Here is a 16,263-nt window from a genome sequence, read left to right as displayed (position 1 = left end):
AGAATTACTGATGTTATTAATCGTGACTCTCGAGTTCACATAATTCTCTGTGACAGCTGGGAAGTAAGCATGAGGCGGTCCCACTGCACGTCCAGTGCGGCAGTTGTCTTGAAGAACAGCTCTGTGGGAAGAGCTTGAGTTGTGAGCTGAAGAAGCCCGTTTTTTTTGTTTGGGTTTTTTTGTTGTTGTCGTTTTTGTTTTTGTTTTCTTTTCTTTTCTTTTCTTTTCTTTTTCTTGGGAAAGTGCAAAAGCAGTCCCCCACTACCACAAATTATGCAGTCGAGTTTCCCGCATTTGGGGAAATCACAGGGGTCAGCACATCCGGAGTGCAATGGATAAGCCTCGCCCTGGGAAAACCACCTTTGTGATCATGGCATCTCCCCTGCCAGGTAAGTATTGTTTTGTTTTTAAAAGAACACCATTTTTACTTAAAGGCATCACTGACAGACAAAATATGGTTATTCAGACTTACGTTTTTGGCAGAATTTTTCTTTGAAATGAACAAAGCGAGCCTGTCACGTCAAAGAAACCAACTGACAGTGTTTGTTGCCAATGATAGAACTTGAGCTTTCAAGCAAAAATCAACATTTTTTTGGAAAACTTCACATCCACTACTGTAAGCCTGACAGTTTTCCAGTACTTGAAGACTTTTCTGATGAAATTGGTGGTGAAATGAATGAATGGACTTCTTTTATGTTGTGTGAAGAAACGCATCAGCATTTGGATGATCTATAGAACTCATTCAACCAGTGCTTCCCAGATGACCGATGCCTCGTGTTACAAAATGACGCATGGATAAAAAATCTTGGGTGTAAGACAGGCTAATGGATTTTAATATACTAGAGAATAAAAAGTTCACTGAAGTGATTTTAGACTTTTGGTTGCAACTTACCTTTGAGTAACTACTTCTTGTGGGGTAGGGATAATAACAAAGGACATCCAGACTTACCTGAGAAGGCTGTTAAAATGCTTCTCTCATCCTATACAGAGTATGGAGGCCAGGTTTTCTTCATATACTTCAACCAAAACAACATATCCCAACAGATCGATTGTCATAAGCCAGACATTAAAGAGAGTTGTAAAAATGTAAAACTACCTACCACTCTTTTCACTTGATATTTTAGTTTTGGAAAATAGTTTTTTTTAAATAAAAATACATATTTATATGACTACCTAGTGGGCTGATTTTTTCTTACAATGAATTGCTGAATACATATTTTTTAAATCCTCAATTTCATTTTGAATATAATAAATAACTGTGACATACATAAATAGCTTGGGGCCCTCAATAATTTTTAAGAGTGTAAAAAAGACATATGAATAAGAATTTTTTTGCAAATTGCTCTGATATAGAACAAGCCATATCTGTTGTACTCTGCTTCTCTGGAGAGCCCAGAAAGATCAAAGCCACATACCAGGAGGAGTGAGGTGGGGACTGAGTAGAGGTTATGATTTGCAACCGAAATTCACTTTCATGTAGATAATACCATTTTATTCTCAACTCTTCTCTAAGAGGCTGGCAGGATCTTTCACAGATAAGGAACTGAGGCTCAAGAAGTGAAATACCTGGCATCAGAGCCAACTCCCAGGTGGGTCAGGCAGGATTTGAACCCAGGTCCTCTGACTTCAAACCCAGAGCCCTTTCTGCTCACATGCACGTTATCTGTGCACCTGAAATGGGCCTGGGCCCCTAACTTTTTCTTTCTCATCTTTCTTCTGGGGTTTGGTCTCATGGACAACATGAAGCTGTCTTAAAAGAGGAACTAAAATCCTTTTTCTACTTCAAGAGCTCTGTAATTGACCATAGCACTTTACTCACAGCCACAGCCTATATGTCATGTGGCCCGTCTGTTCCCTGCCTGTGACTGAGGAACCAGAGTGGTCACTTGACTTAGAGGCAGGGCCTTCTATAGAATGCTCTGGACCAGTCGGCTTCTCACTTCCAGGATTTTAAATTGAGGGACACAGAGGGTGTTGTCAATTTGATGGAGAATCTTGGTACTGAAAACTCAGGCTGACTTGGGGGCTGAAGTGGACATTTGGGGGTCGTTTGAAAGATGACTAATAAGAGGAAACTGGGAGTGGGTGGAAAGAGAGAGAGCAAACAAACATAAGTTGCCGTTGGGAGGCAGAGAAAGGGTCTCAGTCCCTGACTTTCCAGTCCCCAGTTGTAATGGCTGCAAGACCCGCTGTACCTCTTTTCCTCCACAAACCCTGAGGTGGCCATGCTGTGCCTAGAGATATCCCCCTCCCACCCCATTGGTTTCTGGTAATGCACCCTCTCAGCTCCTCACAGCACTCAAGGACTTGGGGTCTCTCTAAAGCTCACGTGTCTGCTGGTGCTCGAGGCCACGATAGAGGAACATCTCTATGCTCTCTGGTTTGTAGTTGCATCAGTGACTGGAGCAGCAAAAGGGAGTCACACAATGGTCATTTTATTAACCCACAGTTCATTTACTTTGGGGCCTTTTAGAACCAGACCCTACCTGGCTGGGGGGCCAAGGGGTGTTTTCTCCACATTTGAATACAAGCTTTTCTCCCCTTTCCCTTGGAAACTATATTTTTTCCTTCATTCAAGTAAGACACACTATAATCAAATACACCCTCAATTTTATGAAAATTACTTTAGATGGGATTTAGGATCAGATGGATGGATTTCATTTCATAGGACTTATTGGTTGAAAAGCGCTTATCTCTGGGCTGAACAGAAATCTCTGTTTTCTATATTTACCCAAGGCTTTAAAAGCCTCCCTCATGAAGTACCAAAAGCTAAGGCAGTCTGGCTTTGGAAACATATTGGACAGAAAGTCTAACATCATGAATGACAGAAAGATAAGGCAGTGTGTCCTGTGTCCTCTTACCCAGTGCCAAGTATGCCCCGTTAAAGTCCTGACTGGCTCAAGATGCTTTGATTGTCACCTTTCTCCCCCAACTTCCAGCCTAAGAACTGCTCTGGCAAATCTCCACTGGAACAACACCCCTACACACACACACACACACACACACACACACACACACACACACACAACATGACATAGAGGCCACGTGACATAAGAGCACTATGGCTCTTGCCCTCTTCTTTCTAAGCATTATGGTAATAATGACATGAAGCATTTGCCTGAGCTGAATTAGAGTGACTATGGCTTAGCAAAGCTTCAGTAAAAAGGGCACTGTCATACCCAGCTGGCAGAAGTGCAAATTGATACGAACTTTCCGTAGGGCATTGGCAATATGTATCAAGAGCCTTAAATGGGCTTATATATTTGAGATAATGATTGGGTTTTTTAAAGGAATTTATCCAAAGGTAAATAATAATGTTCCTTAAAGCAGGTTTGTATTAGCAAAAAATCACAAGCAATCTAAAAAATATCTAACATCAAGGAATTAATTAAAAGAAGTATCATACAATCTGATATGTGTGGCCATTAACATCTTATCACCAAAGTCTATGCGCATGGAAAATTGCTTATGATAAATTTGTAAAGTGAAAAAAAATCATATATAAAAGTCAATTTATAATTATCCGGCTGGGTGCAGTGGCTCACATCTGTAATCCCAGTATCTTGGGAGGCTGAGGCTGGTGGATCACTTGAGCGCTGGAGTTTGAGACCAGCCTGGGCAACAAGGTGAAACACTGTCTCTTCAAAATATACCAAAAAAAAATTAGCCAGGCATGGCGGTGCGCACCTGTGGTCCCAGCTATGTGGAGGACTGAGGTGGGAGGATTGCTCGAGCCTGGGAGGTAGAGGTTGTGGGGAGCCACGATTGCACCACTGCACTACAGCCTGCGTGGCAAGGGAGACCCTGTCTTGGAAACAAACAGACAAACAAAAACCAAAATACCCGTTATCCTAGTACACAAAAATAGTACATATAACATATAAATATATACATAATTTATATATAAGATTTATATTTGTGGTGCAAATGGTTTTATGTATGTATGTGTATATCTATGACTGAAAGTTAATAAAATAGAATTATAATAGTAAATGTAGATTTATGGGTGAATTTTATTTTTTTATATTCTTATATATTTTTCCCAAAATTTTATGACTATATTCTACTTTTATAATTAGAAAATAATAATGTTAAAATAATTTTTTTTAGAGGCAGGTTCTTACCATGTTGCCCAGGCTGGAGTGCAGCAGCTATTCACAGGCATGACCCTAGTGGACTATAGCCCTGAACTCCTGGGCTCAAGCAATCCTCCCACTTCACCCTTCCCAGTAGCTGGGACTACAGGCATGAGCCACCTAAAATAACCTCTAAATTAAAAAAAAAAAAAAAAAAAAAAAAAAAAATGTTTACACTGGGGTCATGTGACCCTTGGGAAGTAATGCTATCTCTCCGAGCCTCACTTTCCACCTCTGTAAGTTGCTAAATAATGTCTATCTTGCTTTTCTAGAGGGTGCTGTGCAGACTAACATCAATCCAATAAAATAAAAATATAACATACAAATATATTATTACTTAGGACATGTTTTTCAATATGATCTCCTGAAAATGACAATCACCACAGCTAAAACCCTTTTCTGGACTCCACATGGGAAGCAGGATAAAACCTCAGCTTCATGCTCCAGCTCCAGCCCCAGCCCCTGCCTGACTCCCCTGCCTCATCTCCAGTTCTCTTTGACTCATACCTTAAGCTTCAGCAACACCAGCATAGGCCTGTAGCCCCCTAAGCACTATGCTGTTTCTCTCCTTACCTTCCATCTTCTGTGCCTCTGCCTGCATCCCCTTCTTGTTTACTGGGCTCCTAGGTTTTCTACTGCATCATCTCAGGCACAAGGAAGACTTCCCTACCTCCTCTGAGATGGTTAATTGGCCCCATTTGAAAGCAACTGAAGCTCCTGGTACCCCTCCAGCACTGTACTCACCATGCTGCGCTGGATGCTCCACTTAGCACACCTCCTGACTCAGCCACAAACAGCTACAGGACAGTGACCTTCGCTCTTTGGCTGTTGGGTCCCAGCATGGGGCCCAGCCTTAGCTGGTACTTTGAAATAGGACACTAAAGCTTTTCAGTTTTGGATAAAGAAATCTGCAACTACCAACAAAACATGGCCCTACTCAGGGCCACTGCATAAGGTTTTACAGATTGTGCATTGCGCAAAGGCACCTGGCTGAGGAGGCAGGTAGGATATGAAGTCCAAACCACAGCTGGCTTGCCAAGCCACCTGCCTTGGCCTGGGCTTGCATCAGCCCAGAACGATGGAAGCCTTTTGCTTTGCAAAATGGCTCCTTTGACTGCCCTCCTCCCCCGTGCTCAACTAGGGGTAGCCACAAGGCTGTATCCATCTATAGATGTATTAGATTGTACCCACCTAATTCCTGCAGAGGTTTTGTGAGGGCTACCCAAAAGACAGAAAAGAGATGACTCACAGGGACCTTCACATCCTCACAGATCAATGCTAACCAATGCGAAGCTCACTTGTTAGAAGCAAACAGTGTTTGTATAGAAAAATTGATTTAATTTCACATCTTAGCATTAAAATATTTGTAATTTTCTAAATCATATTTACAATGTACCTTACAGTATAGCCCACTTTGTCCAATAGAACTTTCTGGAGTGACAGAAATGTTATGCCCTTTCCAATACAGTAGCCACCAGCTACATGGGACTATGAGCACTTGAAATATGGCCCATATGACTCAGGAAGTGAGTTTTTTATTTTATTTAATTTTAATTAATTTAAATACTCATACATGGTTAGTAGCTATTTAATACTGTATTGAACAGTGCAGGCATAGAGAAAGTTTTCTTAAATTTTAGTGTGCATAGCAATGATCTGGGTACTTAACATTAAAATAGATTCCCAGGCCCCTGCCTAAGGACTCTGATTCAGTAGATACGAGTGGGGTCAAGGAATTTGCATGTTGAGCCAGCACCCCCAAAACTTCTCATATAGGTTGAAATTTGGATCGCATTTAGAGTTTCTATTAAGTGGGTTTAGGGTATCTTGGAGGAGTTAGTCTTAGGCCATTTTTTGACTTAGAGTGTTTTGGTACCTGAGCTACAACTTCCTATCCTAATACCCACTATGGAAGATTTGGAAGGAAAGAAGCACTTCCTAGAGGCAGCTTTGCTTGCTTTGCTGCTTTCTCCTTGGAAGCTCAGACATTTGTCCCTGTTAATTTGCTTTGCTTTAAAGGAAATGAAACTGGTGGCTGACAAGATGACCAAATAGGAACCGCTACGGTCTGCAGCTCCCAGCGAGATCAACACAGAAGGCAGGTGGTTTCTGCATTTTCAACTGAGGTACCCGGCTCATCTCACTGAGACTGGTTAGACAGCAGCTGCAGCCCACAGAGGGCGAGCTAATGTACGGTGGGGTGTCACCTCACCTGGAAAGCAAAAGGGGTCCAGGAACTCCCTCTCCTAGCCAAGGAAAGCTGTGAGAGACTGTGCCATGAGGAACAGTGCACTCCAGTCCAGATACTATGCTTTTCCCATGGTCTTTGCAACCTGCAGACCAGGAGATTCCCTCGATGCCTACACCACCAGGGCCCTGGGTTTCAAGCACAGGACTGGGCAGGCACCGAGCTAGCTACAGGAGCTTTTTTCCATACCCCAGTGGCACCTGGAATGCCAGCAAGAGAGAACCATTCACTCCCCTGGAAAGAGCTGAAGCCAGGGAGTCAAGTAGTCTAGCTCAGTAGATCCTGCCCCCAAGGAGCCCAGCAAGCTAAGATCCACTGGCTTGAAATTCTTGCTGCCAGCACAGCAGTCTGAAGTCAATGTGGGATGCTCAAGATTGGTGGTGGTGGGGAGTGGTGGGGGAGATGTTCATTCGCCATTACTGAGGCTTGAGTAGGTGGTTTTCCCCTCACAGTGTAAACAAAACTGCCAGGAAGTTCAGACTGGGCAGAGCCCACTGCAGTGCCACAAAGCTGCTGTAGCCAGACTGCCTCTCTAGACTCCTCCTCTCTGGGCAGGGCATCTCTGAAAGAAAGGCAGCAGCCCCAGTCAGGGGCTTATAGATAAAACTCCCATCTCCCTGGGACAGAGCACCTGGGGCAAGAGGTGGCTGTGGACACAGTTTCAGCAGACTTAATCGTTCCTGCCTGATGGCTCTGAAGAGAGCAGCAAATCTCCCAGCACAGCACTCGAGCTCTGCTAAGGGACAGACTGCCTCCTCAAGTGGGTGCCTGACCCCCATGCCTGACTGGGAGACACCTCCCAGCATAGGTTGACAGACACCTCATACAGGAGCGCTCCAGCTGGCATCTGGCAGGTGGCAGAAGGTGTAATGCCAGCACTCCCCCTGCAAAATCTCCTGGGTCCCATGACCTCCCAGTTTGGGAACGTAACAAGGTCACAGTTCTATTGATGTCCCAATCACAATGGCCCTGAGCATGCCCTTCCCTTGCCCAACCAGAACTGAGCCCCTCAAGGGACCCCTAGTAAATTCTGGGAACTGCCCCAGGAAAGCTTCACGTTGGGCACAGGCCAGGCTTTCAGCAGCACCAACCACAGGGGGCTGTCCTGAGGTATCTCTTCCTCTGGCTTCCACTCACCATTAAGCTGCTTGAAAGAGCTTTCAAAGGCCACCAATCCTGAGTTCTATGCAGAGGGAGGACAATGGCCTTTCCCTACTCCCAGGCTGCACTTTGTTACCCAGGCCCTAAATCATCCCAGCTTGTGCCCAGAATCTCACCAAATCTCCTGTGAAAATAATTCCATCCAATTCAGATCCTTATCCCTCTAGAGATAAAACCCAAGCCAAAGAGAGACAGTGGAGAAGAGATCCATGAAACCCCTACTTTATTCCTCTCCCAATTGCAAAGTCTAAGTGTCGTGCGTATAAACAGAGACAGAGGGAGGGGACGAGAACACTTGCAATAACTGGGTTGCAGTTTAGCCAAAGTTGCCTCTGATGCACAAAAATGAAAAACGGTCCAGTTACATAAACCAAGGACATCTGCCTTCTCCCTGTGGCTCTGAATAAGTGGCAGGTGAATATCAAGAAGAGAACAGAGTCAGCAACACTGCAGTCTGGATGGCGGGGAGGGGAAAGTGGAGAAGACGAAGCCAGAGAACTTTCTTCTCTATAAGAAAGTATTTATTTATAATACAAACATTTTGCCTATCCTCCTGGAGAGCATCACCTGTTTGTTCTTTTCTTTTACCTGCTTGAAAGCACAGTTTATTGATTCAGGCTTTTCTCTGGGTGAGCCCACTTTCAACAGACTCTAAGGAAGAGTAGTTAACTCCTGCTTTGAGACTGTCAGGGCAACTGGGCATAATAGAATGTTTCTGCAACTCCTGCAGCCCTGGGGAAGAGTCTATTCTAGGTATCAGTTCACATTTTCTTTCAAACTAGTACTAAGTTGAAAAAATAGCATCAGTAGAGCCTGCCATTACCTGGAGTCAGGGCTTGGCTGTCGATTCAACAGAGCTACATCTTATCAGATGAAAAGTTAATTTCAATAATAGGATATCTGGGAAGGCTTCAGAAACTAATTTTCCCATCCTTGGATAATCTGGTACTGCTGATCTGGGGCGTACCCTGCCAGCCGGTGCCTTCACCAAACACAGAGCGCTAGCACCCTGCCCTGGCACCCCAGTGCCGGCTCCTTTCCAACCGAGCTGCTGCACACGACTTAGGGAGCCATCTTTGGCTGCCATTCAGGGGAAGACAGATGGCTGAGAAATGATTTTCTGGAGTTTCCTGACCAGATTTCTCTCCTATGTATCATGAAGCAAACCGTGGCTTTAAGATTCATCCCTGGAGCGGCAGGCAGCCACCGTCTCTGAGTCGAGTCCTGCTTGGTTGGGAATTTATTTCTAAACACTACGGGATTTGGGTCAGGGCTTGCATTTTAAGCAACCCATTTTCATTTTCTGGGACATAGGTAAGAAGGGAGGACAAGCTTGGATTTTCACAGGTGGTATTGTTGCTATAAAAAGGGGTCCCAATCCAGACCCCAAGAGAGGGTACTCGGAACTTGTGTGGAAGAGAACTCAGGGCGAGTCACAGAGCACAGTGAAAGAAGCCAGTTTATTGGAAACTACTCCACTACAGTGTAGAGAGTCCTCAGAAAGCAGGAAGAGGAACCACACCTTCCCTTGTTAGCGTTACTGCTTTTAAGAAACTATAAAGAGCTATAATTAAGCTTGAAACGTGCATTTGTGCTCACTAAAGGTAGAGGCTATTGGTGCTATCAACGGTGCTATCAGTGACCACTCATCTTTCAACCTAAGCCTGTTCATTATCATTATCTTTAAGTCAGTGGACATCTGGTGAGAGATGTTCCTTATGGCCACAAATATTCTTTACTTACAATTGGTGGCCAGCTTAGAATGTGGCTATCTTCAGACTGTAAGTGTTAACCTTATAGGTGCTGTGTGTGTGCCTGGTTACTCACTTTAAGATGGAGTCACTCTGGCTATGTTTTATTAAACCAGAGGCCTGATAAGCAGAGGCTCCTGTAACATTATTAAATCAAAGAGAGGCAGACAAGAACAGTGAGATCAGGCAAAAGTCTGAAAATGGGACTGGGTACGGGACAAGGCTGCCCCATTGCACCACAGGGAGCTGAAGAGAAGGGCCCTGCCATTGACTGCCACCTGGCCACAGGCCTGTGTCCTCCTAGGCACTTTGCATGTGATAGCTCACGTATTCCTTGAATCTCTGACCTTAGTCACTTCACTGATAAAGAAATCTCTTTGCTGACTAGGTGCTCTCCCTAGTGGTCACCTCTGCTCTTGTGGCTTCAGTGACCCTGCATGTGTCAGTGACTCACAATCAAACACTGTTATCCTTCTGAGTCCCCAACATGTTTACACGATTGCCCACAGAACCTCTTCAGCCGCAAGCTCAGCACTAATGCCCTATCTTCCCCACCCGCCATGACAGTCCTGGGTCCTTCTTCCTTCACCTACCCCACATCCAGTCATTTCCCTGTGAAATGGCACTTGGCTCCATCCATGGCTCACCTCCTCCCTGCCACTGCAGTGACTCAGATCACCTCAATGCCACAACTGCTTCCTCCCATCCACTCTGGATTGCAGCCAGAATTCTCAGCACCCGATCCTGTTGCTGCCTGACTCAGAACTTTACAGCTCACTGAGTTGTCCTGGATCTGCCATGGATGGCCCCTCATGCTCTGGCTCCACTCCCTTGTGAATGAGTCACCCTGCCACTTTGGTCCTGGCATGCTGTGCTCCATGCACTTAATGACTTTAAGCCCAGAGTGTGCTTTTTATTTCTTCATCCAAATCTTTGAAGGCTGTTCCCTCTGTCTGGAATCCTCTTATAAACGTTGATCCTCCCTTCACCCCGAGGGTTGATCCAACCCTCATCGTGGTTGGCTGACTCCTGCTGACTCCTGCTGACTCTGATTTCAGCTGAGGTCCCTCTTTCTTCTGTGTCCCTCATCACTCTGCTCCTACCATTTTCACAGCATCACATTATCCCTCACTGGACTGTGAACTCCTTAAGGACAGAAACAACATCTTGCTTACCATTGAGTCCTTAGTATCTGGCACAAGAGCTGGCACACAGCAGGTGCTCAAAACATTTTTGTTGAGTGAGTGAATGAGTGAACAAATGAACTAGCAACCCACCCCAAGTTGCTCAGCTTGTAGATGATGGAGCTGTGACTGAAACCCAGTCCTGTTAGTCTCGAAGCCTGTGGCCTTTCCTTTGCACTATGATGACACAAGCATCATGATGTGGCTTATTTAAAGCAAGGCTGGGTGACCTCTGGAACTAATACACTGTCTTGGGAATAACCACAGTGAACTCGAGGGTGCTTTGAATCTGACATTTTGAAATCAACTTTGAGTACTCATCCCTCCACTTACTAATCTGGTCTAGAAGACAGACCCCCTTCCTGCTCTTGATCTGCAAATTGCCTTAGGTCTTCAAGTTACCGCTTTCTTGCCCCTAAGTACATCACCTCAGCTATAGTGCATTCTGTTTCCTGGTACTGTTCTAGTAATATGCCCCTAAGAGCTAGAAGGAGACTGAACCATTTCTGTACTTTCTCATTAAAGGAAATTACTTGTGTTTCTGTTCTAAGGTTGCGTGGACTCATTGTTCATGCAATGTAACTGACTAGTATGACAAAATTTAATCAGCCCAGAAAATTTCAGCAGAAGCCAAAGAAGTGCCTCCTGCTCAGCAACAATCACTGTAAACACAAATCACAATATTTGCACTTACATGAGCCATGGATGGATTACATTATCTACCTCTGCTTTATTTAGATGATGAATGACATGCAGCTAGGGAATACAGAGACTCAGAAAAAGCCCTGAAAACCCTCAGAAGTGGGATGGATTAATCTTTTCCTGAGGAATCATTGGCTCCAATGAAGGAGGAAATGAACAAAAAGCACCAGAGCTACCCAAGGGGCTCTGGGCACCTCAGCGAGGCCTTCTCCTGGCGTAGGACCTTAGAGTGGGATCGCATGAGATTCCAAGAGCTTCTCACCATGGTCCCCTCAAAGGGAGCCTCTCATTTGTCTTCTGAATGCTTGGCTGTTCAAATGAAAGTGTGTTAAAAACGCCCTCTTTAAATCTGATTCGAAATCATCTAGCCAGAGGGGAGAGTTGTAGATGAAACAAGTTGACCATACGTTGATCATTATTGAATCCAAGTGATGGCTGCATGTGGGGTGCCATTGTTATATTATCTGTTCTTTTGTATATTTTTCAAATTTTTAAAAAATGCTGCATGTAAGTATAATCTCGTGTAGCTTTTCTGAGGAATGATTTAGTACTATATATTCAAAAGTCTTCAAAATGCGCAAATCCTGTGACTCAGAAATTCTACTTCTAGGAATTTACTCTTAGGAAATAATCATGAATGTGTGAAAAGATTTATCTACATGAATGTTCATAACAGTCTTGTTCATAATGGGGGGAAAAGAGAGAAGTGTTTGATAGTGAGGACTGGTCAAATACGTGATGGCACCTATTATGATAGACCATTACGCAGCCATTAAAATCATCTTGGAGCTGGTGATGGTGAAGACAGACATCATTCCACACATTATTGATGGAAATAAATAGAATAACTGCTTTGCAAAGTGAGTTGCTATTATCCGTCCTTGTTTAAAATGTATATTTACTTTGGCCTAGCAATTACATTCCTAAGAATTTTTCCCATCGACAGACAAAAATGTATATACTGGAATAACTGCAGCATTCTTTATAGAGGGAAAAAATGAAAACAATATAAATGTTCAACAAATAAGCTAAGTTGAATAAACTGTGGTTAACCATACCATGGAATGCTCTGAAGGCATTGTTTGTATGCCATAATCATTATAGCTAACGGTTTTGAAAGCTTTCTATGATCTAGGCACTGTTCTAAGTATTTTGTACATGCTAATATGAAAATGTATCAGTTAGCCATTACTGTATAACACACTGTTCTAAAAATCAGTTGCTTACAGCAATAAACATTTTTTATTGCTTTAGTGACCTTCCTTCCGACTCTGTACACAGCTGCGTGTTGATCTTGGGGAGGTTTTCTTACATGTTTGGTGGTCATCTGTAGGCTAGTTTAGAATTTTCTTGGCTGTAACAATTGGCTTCCATATAGGCTTTTATATCCTAACAAACTACCGTAGGCTTATTCACTTGGCAGTGGTAGAATTCCAAAAGAGAGTAGAAGCATGCAAAACTTCTTGATGCTTAGAATCCAAACTGGCACACCATCACCTCTGCTGCATTCTGATGGTCAAAGCAAATCCAGATTCAAGGGATAGGGGAATATTCTCTCTCTCGTTGAAAAGAGCTTCAAAGTGATGTTTCAAGGAATATGAATACAGGAAGGGGGATAAAAAGACCATTTTTGTAATAAACCTTCCACATATCTAAAATAAACAACAGTGAGTTTTGTATGCTCCTATTTGTCCAGTAAAAAGATAAAACACCAGACACATCAACACATGCAGATACACACACACACACACGCACACGCACACACACACACACACACACACACACACACACACACTCCCCATATACATGCATATAATTGGAAGATTTCTGTCAGGTACACAAAATTACCATTCACAAAAGTTACCCTGGTGGAAAAAACTGGGGTATTGGGTCAGAGAAAGACTTTCTTTTTATTGAACACCCTTTTAAACTATTTGAATTGTTTTGTCACATGAATAAACTAAACTTACAATTTTTTAAACTAGATATCAAAATTAAATGATCTCAGAAAAGGAAATAAAAATGCATAGAATTGAAGAAAATACAACATATCAAAATTTGTGGGATGTCGCTAAACCATGGCTGAGGAAAATTCATAGCATGAAATGCTTCCATTAGAAAAGAAAAGATTGCAGATCAAAATGAAAAGAAAAAATGTAGCAAAATCATATTCTATAACAACATTTAAGATATGAAAATGTGCGTAAGATGTTAACGGAAATACGCAGGTTATAAGCCATATAAATGACATATAAATTTAAATATAAAAAAGGCTTAGATGCTGCCTACCAAAATACTGACATTGGGTCATGAGGTGGTTTTGAATTTTCTTCCTTGTGATTGTCTATATTTTCTATTTTTTCCTACAGTTTACATTTATATTTTTCAGCCAGAGTATAGAAACGAAGGTCCTATAAAAACAAGGAGCTGAGGTCCAAGGATCTCAAGAACAGCCTCAGTTCTCACACTCCTGGCTCTCTTCCTACTGGCTTCAGAACATGTAGGCAGAGATTACAATTTCTCCCATAGTTTGACTGGCCATGGGAAATTTGTGACCAAGTTCAGGTCCAACTTTTAGTCATTCTCTCCTTTCTTCCTCACAACAGTGATATGAGAAGTAAATTAGTGTCTTCATTTAACAGGTGCAGAAATAGAGCCCCAGATCAGAACGGTGAACTCAGTGCACGGTTCTCATTTACTCTATGTCACTGCTCTCTTCCCTTGGTGAAGCTGGAGGCAGGGCTTAGACCTAACTGCCCTGACTTCCACTCCTTTTTGGTGTTTGGAAACTGCCACATTCTGAGGATATAGCATTGAACAAAGACCAACATAGTCCTTGCTCCATGGAGCTACATTCTAGCAAGAAAGACAGACATGAAGCAATATAAAAATTAAATTCTTCATTACAATCGTGTCGAGTGCTTCAAGGGAAAGTATAGGCTCCAAGAGAGCATATGACAGTGAGACCTGGCTTGACCTGGGTCAAGGCAGACTTCTCTGGGGCACTGGTGTTGATGATGAAATCAGGTGAGTATCACTGCACGTGTTGCACCCAGAAAATCCTGCATCCTGGGCAATTTCAAATGAACACACCTTCAGATATCACAGTGCGGTTGAGGAAGGAGGACCAGTCTAGGGCCAGGAGACCCTGTTTTGGTCTCAGCCTTGCCATTCATTAGTTCTGTGATCTTGGATAAGGTATTTGCATCTCTCAGCCCTCGTTTTCTCATCAGTAAAAATGAAGAGCTTAGATTAGCCAGTGGTTTGCAACCATTTTTTAAGCACTTAACCTGAAATTCATTAAAGCTGAGCTGTTATAAAACCTTGTGTGTTTACCCTTCTCCCCCACCTTTCTTCTTGATGACTGTGGCAGTCAATAATTCCCCTCAAGGAACTTCCATGACCTGCAAACCGGAGTCTGAAAACTTCTGACCTAGGTGATTTCTGAAACCCCTTCCAGATGTGAAGTTGTGTGATATCAACTTAGAATATAGAGACCTCACACACATTTTCCACCTTATATGGTTGTGAGGGTAATAGGGTGAAGAGATGATAATGCCATCGAATCAGACATTCAACATCCACATCAACTTGCTTCTAAACAATCTTCCTGAACTAAAGAGGCTGAAAAGCTAAAAGTTACCTTCCCAGATTCTTTGCAGCTAGTGTTCCACATGTGAGACAGGTCTACCACACAAAGACACGCACATGAGACTTGAAAGGCAAAGATGTCAGTGTTCATGTGCAGGGAGGTTGGATGTTTCAGCAAGTCCTGTAGCAGAAGCCTCTGGCTTGTCTGGAGCAGTGGGGATGCTGATTCTCTTCCTAGCATCATCAGTGCTGGATGGCTAGTCATGGCAGCAGTGGGCGTCCTCTAAACCATTCTGGAATTTTGGTTGGGCTTTTTCCTTGAATGCATAACTCCTGAATTTGTAGCATCCAAGCATGATTGGAGTGTCTTCTGGAAATTCCAAACTAAATCATACCCTGTAAGAAATCCCTTTCTGTTTAAACTAGTGAGGGTGTATTCTGTTACTCGAATGCAGTGGTCAAGAAACAAGAGAGCAGACTCTTAGATGGCCCTTATCAGCATGCCTGGCCCTTTTCCTTGTTTCCTGATTCTCTACTTCCTCCCTCTGTATGCTCCTCCAATCTTTCCAAAGTGGACTCAGCAGTTTCTCTGCACCTGCCACCTGGTTACACCTTTGTAGGCACAGACTCTAGACTCAGATAGTCAAAATGGGGCTACCAACCACAGAAGGGCATGACAATTAGATGGAATAATGCAAGATAAACTCACAGCAAAGCACTGGCACAAAGGAAAGGCTCTTGGTTGCTACTGCTGACGTTCTTATTACCTTTGGCTTTGGTGATGAGCACCCCTCCCATGACTCACTGGTTCAATTACAGTCTGTGGCATCTGCCTATAATTCTACACATGATACAGACAGAAATAAGAGCTTTCCTGGTTCCAGGGTCCAACCTGAAAGACAGGTCTCACCTCTGCACAAGTCCAGATTATTGGCTGCAAGCATGAGACTAACCTGCGATCATCAGTAGAAAAGGGCATTTATTGTAAAGGCAACTTTCAGAATCCACTGGTATTGGAAGAACTGGGCACAGAAAAATGACAAGAGTTTAAGCATGTCCAGAAAGCCAAGACAACCATCCTTTAGCAGTCACTCTCTGCTGCTCCTGAAGTGAACTCTATTTGCTTCTTCCTCTTGGTTCACGCCTTCCAGATTCAAAGCTCCAGGCAGGGGCATCTGACTGGGCCAGCGCAGGTCACGTGCCCGCACCCTGCAGCCAGGGTGTGGGGAGAAAGACCACCTGACCCTTGGGTTTGTATAGGAGGAAATGAGACATTTTCTCCCAACAGGAAGCTAAACACTGAGAAACTCCCCAAACCAGAGAAAGGAATTGGATGCTGGATGGTACACGAGTCAGGGTTCTCCGGAGAAACAGAACCAGTAATGCACCTGTACATACTATACAGAAAGATACGGATTATAAAAAATTGGCTCGCATGGTTGTGGAGACTAGCAAGTCCTAAGATCTGCAGGGTGAGTCAGCAAACTGGA

The 16,263-nt window shown here is 43.5% G+C and overlaps 1 non-coding gene across 1 annotated transcript; it reads right to left on the bottom strand.

The window, feature by feature from the left end:
- Positions 1-233: 233 nt before the first annotated feature.
- On the bottom strand, positions 234-397 carry LOC120360542 (U1 spliceosomal RNA). Its single transcript, XR_005577012.1, has one exon. It is a non-coding gene; the product is annotated as a U1 spliceosomal RNA (small nuclear RNA).
- Positions 398-16,263: the final 15,866 nt, after the last annotated feature.

This window comes from Saimiri boliviensis, chromosome 11 (assembly GCF_048565385.1).
Source record: "Saimiri boliviensis isolate mSaiBol1 chromosome 11, mSaiBol1.pri, whole genome shotgun sequence".
In the NCBI taxonomy this organism is placed as follows: Eukaryota; Metazoa; Chordata; class Mammalia; order Primates; family Cebidae; genus Saimiri; species Saimiri boliviensis.
This window is presented reverse-complemented; position numbering and strand designations above follow the sequence as displayed.